A 10,621-nucleotide genomic window follows, 5' to 3' on the forward strand; every position below is an offset into this window, starting at 1 on the left:
GTGTTTGGGGTGTTTATGTGTGTGATGTGTGTTTGGGTGTGTGTATTTAGTATGTTTTGTGTGTGGTTTGTTTGTTTGCCATATTTGTGTTTGGCATGAGTGTTTGTCTGTGTTTATATGTGTTTGGTGCGTTTGTGTGTGTGTGTGTTTGATATGTTTGGGTGTGTGTTTGGTGTGTTTGTATATGGTGTGCATGTTTGTTTTGTTTGTGTGATTGTCTGTGTTGGTGTGTTTGTGTGTGTAGTATGTGTGGTGTGTGTGTTTGGTATGTGTTTGTTTGTTTGGAATGTGTGTGTATGTACTCACGTGTGTGTGTATTCACCTAGTTGTGCTTGCGGGGGATGAGTCTTTTTCGGCCCGCCTCTCAACTGTCACTCAAATGGTTTTACTACTACAACTATTTTTTTCCCAAACCACACACACACACACACAGGAAGCAGCCTGTGACAGCTGACTAACTCCCTGGTATCTATTTACTGCTAGGTAACAGGGACATAGGTTGAAAGAAACTGCCCATCGTTTCTCGCCGGCGCCCGGGATCGAACCCGGGACCACAGGATCACGTGTCATGCGTGCTGTCCGCTCGGCCAACGCGGCTCCCACCAGCCACTTCTGTACTCACCTAGTTGTGTTTGCGGGGTTTGAGCTCTGGCTCTTTGGTCTCTCTCTTTGGTGTGTGTGTGTGTGTGTGTGTGTGTGTGTGTGTGTGTGTGTGTGTGTGTGTGTGTGTGTGTGTGTGTGTGTGTGTGTGTGTGTGTGTGTGTGTGTGTGTGTGTGTGTGTGTGTGTGTGTGTATGTGTGTGTGTGTATTCACCTAGTTGTGTTTGCGAGGGTTGAGCCTGCCTCTTTCGGCCTGCCTCTCAACTGTCAATCAACTGTTTACAAACTACTTTTTTTCACACCACACACACACATCCCAGGAAGCAGCCCGTGACAGCTGACTAACTCCCAGGTACCTATTTACTACTAGGTAACAGGGGCATTCAGGGTGAAAGAAACTTTGTCCATTTGTTTATGCCTGCTGCGGGAATCGAACTCGCGCCACAGAATTACGAGTCCTGTGCGCTATCCATCAGGCTACGTGTGTGTGTGTGTGTGTTTGTACTCACCTAGTTGTGCTTGCGGGGGTTGAGCACTGGCTCTTTGGTCCCGCCTCTTAACTGTCAATCAACAGGTGTACAGGTTCCTGAGCCTATTGGGCTCTATCATATCTACACTTGAAACTGTGTATGGAGTCAGCCTCCACCACATCACTTCCTAATGCATTCCATTTGTCAACCACTCTGACACTAAAAAAGTTCTTTCTAATATCTCTGTGGCTCATTTGGGCACTCAGTTTCCACCTGTGTCCCCTAGTGCGTGTGCCCCTTGTGTTAAACAGCCTGTCTTTATCAACCCTGTCAATTCCCTTGAGGATCTTGAATGTGGTGATCATGTCCCCCCTAACTCTTCTGTCTTCCAACGAAGTGAGGTTTAATTCCCGTAGTCTCTCCTCGTAGCTCATACCTCTCAGCTCGGTGTGTGTGTGTGTGTGTGTGTGTGTGTGTATGTGTGTGTGTGTGTGTGTGTGTGTGTGTGTGTGTGTGTGTGTGTGTGTGTGTGTGTGTGTGTGTGTGTGTGTGTGTGTGTGTGTGTGTGTGTGTGTGTGTGTGTGTGTGTGTGTGTGTGTGTGTGTGTGTGTGTGTGTGTGTGTGTGTTTTTGGTGTGTGTGTGTGCTCACCTAGCTGCGTTTGCGGGAGTTGAGCTCTGGGTTTTTGGTCCCGCCTCTCAACCGTCAATCAACTGATGTACAGATTCCTGAGCCTACTGGGCTCTATCATATCTACATTTGAAACTGTGTATGGAGTCAGCCTCCACCACATCTCTGCCTAATGCATTTAACCTGTTAACTACTCTGACACAGAAAAAGTTCTTTCTAACGTCCCTGGGGCTCATTTGGGTACTCACTTTTCACCTGTGTCCCCTTGTTAGCGTACCGCCAGTGTTGAATAGTTTATCCTTGTCTACCCTGTCAATACCCCTGAGGATTTTGTAGGTAGCGATCATGTCTCCCCTCACTTTTCTGTCTTCCAGTGTCGTAAGGTGCATTTCCCGCAGCCTTTCCTCGTAACTCATGCCTCTTAGTTCTGGGACTAGTCTAGTGGCATACCTCTGAACTTTTTCCAGCTTCGTCTTGTGCTTGACAAAGTACGGGCTCCATGCTGGGGCCGCATACTCCAGGATTGGTCTTACGTATGTGGTGTACAAGATTCTAAACGATTCCTTACACAGGTTTCTGAAGGCTGTGCTGATGTTAGCCAGCCTCGCATATGCCGCAGACGTAATTCTCTTTATGTGGGCTTCAGGAGACAGGTTTGGTGTGATATCAATTCCTAGATCTTTCTCTCTTTCCGTTTCATTAAGTACTTCATCGCCTATTCTGTATCTTGTGTCTGACCTCCTGTTTCTACCGCCTAGTTTCATTACTTTGCATTTACTCGGGTTAAACTTTAGCAGCCATTTGTTGGATCATTCATTCAGTCTGTCTAGGTCGTCCTGGAGCTTCCTACTATCATCCTCTGTTTCAATCCTCCTCATAATTTTTGCATCATCAGCAAACATTGAGAGAAACGATTCTATACCCTCTGGGAGATCATTTACATATATCAGAAAAAGTATTGGTCCAAGGACTGACCCCTGCGGGACTCCACTTGTGACGTCTCGCCAATCTGAGACCTCACCCCTCACAGTGACTCGTTGTCTTCTGTTACTTAGGTACTCTCTTATCCAACGAAGTACCTTCCTTTTCACTCCATCCTGCATCTCCAGCTTTTTCACTAGCCTCTTGTGTGGCACTGTATCAAAGGCTTTTTGACAATCCAAAAATATGCAGTCTGCCCACCCCTCTCTTTCTTGCCTGAATTTTGTTGCCTGGTCATAGAAGTCAATTAGCCCTGTGAGGCAGGACTTGCCATCTCTGAACCCATGTTGATGCTGTGTTACAAAGTTCTTTCGCTCCAGATGTTCCACTAGCTTTCTTCGCACAATCTTCTCCATCAGCTTGCATGGTATGCAGGTTAGGGACACTGGCCTGTAGTTCAGTGCCTCCTGCCAATCTCCTTTCTTGTATATTGGAACTACGTTAGCTGCCTTCCAAATTTCTGGCAGTTCCTCCTGTTGCCAGTGATTTGTTATACACTATAATAATAATAATAATAATCTTTATTTAGGTAAGGTACATACATAAAGAGATTTACTATGGAGAGTAGCAGGCACAGTGCTTCTGCTCCTTCCCTTAGTATCAAAGGGGAGATTCCATCTGGGCCTATAGCCTTTGTCACATCCAACTCTAGTAAACACTTCTTTACTTCCCCACTGGTAATCTCAAACTCTTCTAGTGGTTCCTGGTTAACTATTCCCTCTCTTATCTCTGGAATCTCTCCCTGCTCTAAGGTGAAGACCTCCTGGAATTTCTTATTCAGTTCCTCACACACTTCCTTGTCGTTTGTAGTGAATCCTTCTGCCCCTATCCTTATATTCTTGTGTATGTGTGTATTCTTGTGCCCCTATCCTATCCTTGTGTGTGTGTGTCTGGTGTGTGTTTGTAAAGTACTGATAGATATAAGCATTAAACTAGTACTATATGGGGTATAGTACGTGCGTGGAGGTAGGCGCTGGATACTGTAAGTAATATGACACTGGTTGGCCGGCTTGTGGTCAACTGGTGCCTATGGGAGAGACACAGTCAGTGTTCAACTCACCTCAGGCCTGGCTGGACGCACCTTCACAACACTAGCTGATGAACTGTGTCTATCTCTCTCTTCTTCTTCTCTCTCTCTCTGTTTCCCCCTATCTCTGTCTTTGTCCTTTTATCTGTCTCTGCCCTTATCTTTGTCTCACTCATACTCTCTCTTTTCACTTTTCTTTCTGCCTCTCTACTTCGCTCACTTCTCTCCCCCCCCTCTCTCTCTCTCTCTCTCTCTCTCTCTCTCTCTCTCTCTCTCTCTCTCTCTCTCTCTCTCTCTCTCTCTCTCTCTCTCTCTCTCTCTCTCTCTCTTTCTCTCTCTCTCTCTCTTTCTCACTTTCTCTCTTCTACTTCTCTCTATATCCTTCTTTCTTTCTCTTCTCTCTCTCTTTCTTCGTCTTCCCTCTTTTCTCACTTCTCTCTCTCTCTCTCTCTCTCTCTCTCTCTCTCTCTCTCTCTCTCTCTCTCTCTCTCTCTCTCTCTCTCTCTCTCTCTCTCTCTCTCTCTCTCTCTCTCTCTCTCTCTGCCTCTCTCTCTCTGTCTCTCTCTCTCTCTCTCTCTCTCTCTCTCTCTCTCTCTCTCTCTCTCTCTCTCTCTCTCTCTCTCTCTCTCTCTCTCTCTCTCTCTCTCTCTCTCTCTCTCTCTCTCTCTCTCTCCTCTCTCTCTCTCTCTCTCTCTCTCATCTCTCTCTCTCTCTCTTTCTCTCCCCTCTCTCTCTCTCTCTCTCTCTTTCTCTCCCCTCTCTCTCTCTCTCTCTCTCTTTCTCTCCCCTCTCTCTCTCTCTCTCTCTCTTTCTCTCCCCTCTCTCTCTCTCTCTCTCTCTTTCTCTCCCCTCTCTCTCTCTCTCTCTCTCTTTCTCTCCCCTCTCTCTCTCTCTCTCTCTCTCTCTCTTTCTCTCCCCTCTCTCTCTCTTTCTCTCCCCTCTATCTCCCCCTCCTCTCTCTCAGACCGTACAGAAAATTCAAGGCCCACAGACTGAGCCCGTACTACAGGGAAAAGAGGGACCCCCGTCGAGAACTCCACGTCAGCACAGCCGGGCAGAGACACACACGCTCCCAACCGGCCAAACAGGCAAACAAGCACCAACTGCCGGAGCGCCGAGGCAACACGTCTGCACCCCACTGGAGCTAGGGCGCAACTCAAAATCCGAAGTAGATGAGGCGCTCAAGCAGGTAGGACACCAGGATGACTATGGCCCCTCGAGGGTAGGCCATCATGACCGTCCCGCCAGACCTTGTTCCACACGCCATGACGCCTCTCTTACTCCACCTGCTTCAGTATAAACACAATTAAAAACATAATGAAGAATGCCTGGATTTATTTTTAATACTGTGAGAGAATCCTATGCTGCACTTGCAATTTTCAAAACTTTTAAATACGTGGATGAAAGGGGATACTTAAAAATTATTCACGATTCTTGAACCGGAGTTCAATTCATCGGAGTACGCAGTAGTTATATGGTGGTCATATCTAAAAATGAAGAGCACATACACAAAATATTAAAGGTGCACAGACAAGCCACCAAATGGCTTCCAGACCTAAAGCACACAAAAAGGTATGAGCTTGAGGCATAAAACAGGCACAAGCCAGGAAAGAGAAGGTAAGTAGATATAATCACCACAAAAATCTCGAACAGGAATCGATAAATTTGCCAAAGTGGAATTGTGCGGTTGGAAGAAAACGCTCACAGAGTGGGGGACTTATTTTATTTTATAATAATAATAATAATTAATTATTTAAATACAAATAATTAATTAATAATAATAGTCATAATTAATGATTAAATAATTGATAATCCGTAAATGAAGAAGCATAATAGCTCATTATAACGAATAAATAGATAATTAAAGTGGAATTAATTATGGTGACTAATAATGATTAGTGAATAACCATAAATTATTATAAATAAATAAATTTAATGGATAGGCGTTATAATGATAATGTATTAAATCAAATACAGTGAAGAGACATCTCTAATTGAAAGTTGCATGATTGAATTTACGGTAATTCCAATTCTTGGTATTCTTATCACTTTGGGGGTTCCGTCAGAGCACCCCCCAATCCCGTGAGGGCCAGCGGCGCGGAACCCCCACCCCCGAAGGGCGAGCGGAAGCTGGCTGCTATAGGTAGGAACATGACTTCTCGCTACCGTGGCCGTAAGCGTGCCCGTATGCCCGGAGTGGCCATTAAAAAACAATCAGGTTTTCCTGACTGAAAAAGGTACTATTCCGGGTCTACTAGGCAGATGCTGCTAACCTACGCAGCTCGCTTGGTGGGCCGACGGAGCGCCATCTTGACGAGCCGTGGAGCAAAGAGGCGGGATAGCCCACTGACTGTGCCCTGGGAGGAGTACATACTGCCGGGTTTGTACTCCATGCAGGGAGCGCTTTTCACCATGGCGAATGACTGGTCGATCCCGTGTATATCTTCGTCGTAGTAGCCCGCCCTCACAGGGACCAGTCCTGAAAGGCTGGCCCCAGGGCGGGTGTGGGAATGTGAACGCTGTCCACTCCGAGGCCGACTCCCCAGGGTCGACCCCGTGTTGGTCATTGTCGCTGTGGTGAGCCCCGCGGGTGTGGAGTGGAGGTGTCAGCTTAGAAACATGTCGGTCACCTCCCAGGATACCTCGCACGGTGGGCATGCGAGCCGTGGTCCACCTTTCGGGCCCCACCGCGCGTTCCTCGATCATCACAGGTTTCCTCGTCCTATTGTGGATCTGGAAGTATTAAAGCAGTAAGGGTGGGCAGGAGCTGGTGTGCAGAGGTAACGTGAAAAGCAAAGGCACATGTGCGTGGGATCCGCATCAAAGTGTACTGCTGGCAACTTAGGCTGCGAGAGTGGGGATAACTGGATGCGACACTTGTTGCATAAGGCAGGAATGGGTAGAATTGAATGAAGCCCCAGCATAACTGAGTGGGGAGTAACCGAGTAGCCTAGTGATGGTACTGCCTGATACAATAAGTGCTAACTCCTGGAACAATCGGGCGCCCCCTCAGTGGGAAACTAACAGAAGTAGTTAATGTCAGCGTCAAGTAGTTAGTAGGCACCGGCACGGCAATTATCAATAATAAATTATATATCATAATATTTATATAAATATTTTTATATAAATTATCAAAATAAAATTAATAATAATATATCAAATAAATATAATACAAATAAAATATAAAAATTTTTATAATAAATTATAAATTATTATAATATACATTTTTATAAATATAAATTATATTAAATAATATAAATTATAAGTCAATGTTAAAACACAGTCACAATGACTGATTAATTACAAGGGCATGCTCAGCTGTAAGACCGCCAGCTGAGCCTGCAGCTGCTGGATCGTCGGCTGGGACCACATCGGCCGGAACGTCAGCAGCTGTGCTTGGCCCCCAGGGGCATGCTCAGCTAGAACACCACCAGAAGGGCCATCAGCTGCTGGATCATCGGCTGGGACCACATCAGCAGCTGTGCTTGGCCCCCAGGGGCATGCTCAGCTGGATCACCACCAGCTGTGCCATCAGCTGCTGGATCATCGGCTGGGACCACAGCAGCCGGAACATCAGCGGCTGGGCGTGGCCCCCAGGGGGCACGCTCAGCTGGCACACGCTGGCCCATCAGCTGCTGGGTCATCGGCAGCGTATCCACGTCAGCCGGGACATCAGCAGCTGTGCCCGGCCCGAAGGCAGCTGGGCCATTAGCTGCTGGATCATCGGCAGGGATCACATCAGCCGGCACAACAGCGGCAAATCAAATGAGTAGCGAAATTATAATAACCAGCAAGGATAATTGAATATGAGGATAATAATATACAGGGAAAGTGAATAGACATAACCAGAAATAATGACTGAATAATAATTGAGACCTCGTTTGTGTGTACCCGTCAGCATTGTGTAACTGGCACTAGGCTCCGTCAGCAATGTGCCATGACACAATCTCCCTAGTTGCATCCATTGCAGCACTGGCCCACTGCTCAGTTAGGTTATACGGCATCGAGTAATGTGGTACATCCATTGTTACTTATTCCATAATTAATAAGCACCGGGGGAGAACGAATATAATAAAGAATAATAATAAAGAATAATAAACACTAAAGGATAACAATACTAAGGAATAATTGACAGGATTCGGCTGAATCGAATCTTCGGGACTGAAGTAATTCTTGATCTTACTAAAGATAATATAAGCATAAAGAAAGCTGTTCTTTTCTTAAAGTAAAGATTCTTATTAACTGGAGCGCCAGCTGCTGGATCTTCGGCTGGGACCTCGTCAGCCGGAACTTCAATCAGCTGGGGACATCAGCTGCTGGATTATCGGCTGGGATCTCGCCAGCCGGAACTTCAACAGCTGGGTTATTAATAATTATAATAAAGATGAAAAAAAACTTCCCAATTGTTTCCGCCTCCGCCGGGAGTCGAACCCGGGCCCTTAGGGCTACGACCCCCAAGCACTGTCCATTCAGCTGCGAGGCCCAGCACTAATAATGAAATAACAATAAAGAATAACAAAACGAGGAATAATTGATAGGATATATCTGGACAGACTCTTCGGAACTGAAGCAATTCATGTTCTTATTAAAGTATAATATAGGCATAGAGAAAAGATATTCGATTCTTAATTAAAGATTCTTAGTAACTGAAGCCATAGCTGCTGGACCAACGGTTGGCAGCTGGGTTAATAATAATTAATAGAGAGTAATAATAATAAAGAATAATAACCATGGAGACAATAATAAAGGATTAATTGATAGTATTGCTCCGAATCGAGTTTTACCGAAGTAAGACTCGATTCGGAACCGAAGTAATTCTTGATCTTAATAAAGGTAATATAAGCATAAAGAAAACTTAACCTTTTCTTAAAGTAAAGATTCTTAGTAACTGAAGCCTCATCGGCTGGGCCGCGCCAGCCGGAACTTCAGCAGCTGGGTGAATAATTAATTATAAAGAATAAATAATAGAGAATAATAACAATGAAGAATAACAATAGTAAGGGCGACGAACCAGCCAGTGATTAACAATCGCTTGCGCACTGCTCAGTTATGTTATACGACATCGAGTAATGTGATACAGCAGTTGTTCTCTATCCAATAATTAAGAATAGATTAATTACGATTATAATAAAGAATAATAATAAATAATGATAACTATAAAGGATAACACTAATAAAGAATAATTGGCTGGATTCGACTGACTCGATTCTTCGGAACTGAGGTAATTCTCGATTTTATTAAAGTAGGAAATAAATAACGAAATAAATAAACTGGGCCAGGCCACGCGGGCAACACCACCAGGCCGGTGTGGCGCCGCCCGCCCTCGTGCAAGGGAGACCCACACGTGCATTGCACGACACGCACTCCCGGGCACGGCACTGAGGGCGGGAAGGGCATGCTCAGATGGAATACCGCCAGCTGAGCCTTCGGCTGCTGGATCATCGGCGGGAACCACTTCCGCCGGGACGGGACATAGGGGGAGCCTGCACGTGCACCCCACGTGACCTTCAAACCCGGTCGCCGCCTGCAGGAGGCCCTCAGTGGCGGGCGAGAGCTCGGTACGCCCACACCCCGTGCCCCTCAGCCCGGGCGAGAGGTGAGGCAAGGCCCCTAATGCAGCCCCCACAAGCGTGAGAGCCGTAAGGAGCCCGTCCACGTGGCCCACGCCGTACCCCAGGAATGGACACTAGACCACGCCGTGCACACCTCCGGGCCCCAGTGAAGCCCCCTAGGCAAGGAAACCATTAGGACTGTCCGCATGGGCCACTCCACCAGGCGTGGGGGACTCCGGCCCACGGGCATAGAGGAGTCCGTACGTGCATGCCTCGTGGCCCAGGCGCCCGCAGGACGAGGGCGAAGCAGAGCCCCTAGGGACCCCGCCTAGGGCAAGCAAGCCCCTGAAAGCCAAGACCAGATGGGCGACACCACCACAGTGGCGCCGCCCGCCCCCGGGCGTAGAGGAGCCCGCACGCAAGGGGCGAAGGGTGTTCTCAGGGACCACGCCTAGGATAAGCATGCCACTGAGCCTGGCCACGTGGGCGACACCACCAGATGCGGCGCCGCCCGCTCCCGGGCGTAGAAGAGCCCGCACGTGCACGCCTCGTGGCCCGGGCGCCCACTAGGGCAAGGGGCGAAGGTTACCCCCAGGGACCACGCCATGGCAAGCACGCCACTGAGCCTGGCCACATGGACGACACCACCAGAGCGGCGCCGCCCGCCCTCGTATGGAAGGGGGAGCCACACGTGCATGGCACGACCAGCACGCCCGGGCACGGGACTGAGGGCGGGGAGGGACCCCGCACGGCGGGCTCCTTAGAGAGGGCAATTAAACCTGGGGCAGCTAGCAACTGCGTCAGAACATGCATGACCGGGGACAGGTGCTGGGTACACGCCGGGCACTGGGGACATTCCTAACTAAAACAGGGCGCCCCACACGCGGGCGTGGAGGGGAAACACGGGCAAGACTGTACCTTAGGATAATGGAGATGGGCCGGCTGCTCTGGAACGCCTATGGCTAACAATGAAAACTTCACTCAATCAGGAGCCCCGTGTGGGCTGCCCTTGTAGGCGACAGTGGGTGGCGTGGAAGGCTATGTCGAAGGCGTGTAGTCGTCTGAGGTACCGACGTCGTCGTCCATATGTAACGGATGGCGGCGGAGCGTTTTGTAGTGTATCTAGCGAGGAGGAGGCGAGCAAGAGGCGCTGAGACCGCGGGCACGCTTTTAAGTACCCGGCTCGATGCGCGCGCGCGCTACTTAGTTGGTTATTCTCCAAATCATGGTAATACATTTTCTTCCTCTCAGAACTTCACCGCTTTTGTTGTGAAAGCAGTGACTATTTATTAAAACCTAAGACGTCTGGAATAAGAGGCCAAAGACTAAAACTTAGAAAGCAATAGTGTCGAAAAGGTATGT

At 48.0% G+C, this 10,621-nt stretch overlaps 1 long non-coding RNA gene across 1 annotated transcript; it reads right to left on the minus strand.

Moving 5' to 3' along the window:
• Positions 1 to 5,918: 5,918 nt before the first annotated feature.
• Positions 5,919 to 10,392, minus strand: LOC138371635 (uncharacterized). Its single transcript, XR_011230559.1, has 2 exons — positions 10,178 to 10,392; positions 5,919 to 6,440 (listed from the first exon to the last, which is right to left on the minus strand). It is a non-coding gene; the product is annotated as an uncharacterized lncRNA (long non-coding RNA).
• Positions 10,393 to 10,621: the final 229 nt, after the last annotated feature.

The sequence above is a fragment of the Procambarus clarkii genome, chromosome 36 (assembly GCF_040958095.1).
Source record: "Procambarus clarkii isolate CNS0578487 chromosome 36, FALCON_Pclarkii_2.0, whole genome shotgun sequence".
Lineage (NCBI taxonomy): Eukaryota > Metazoa > Arthropoda > Malacostraca > Decapoda > Cambaridae > Procambarus > Procambarus clarkii.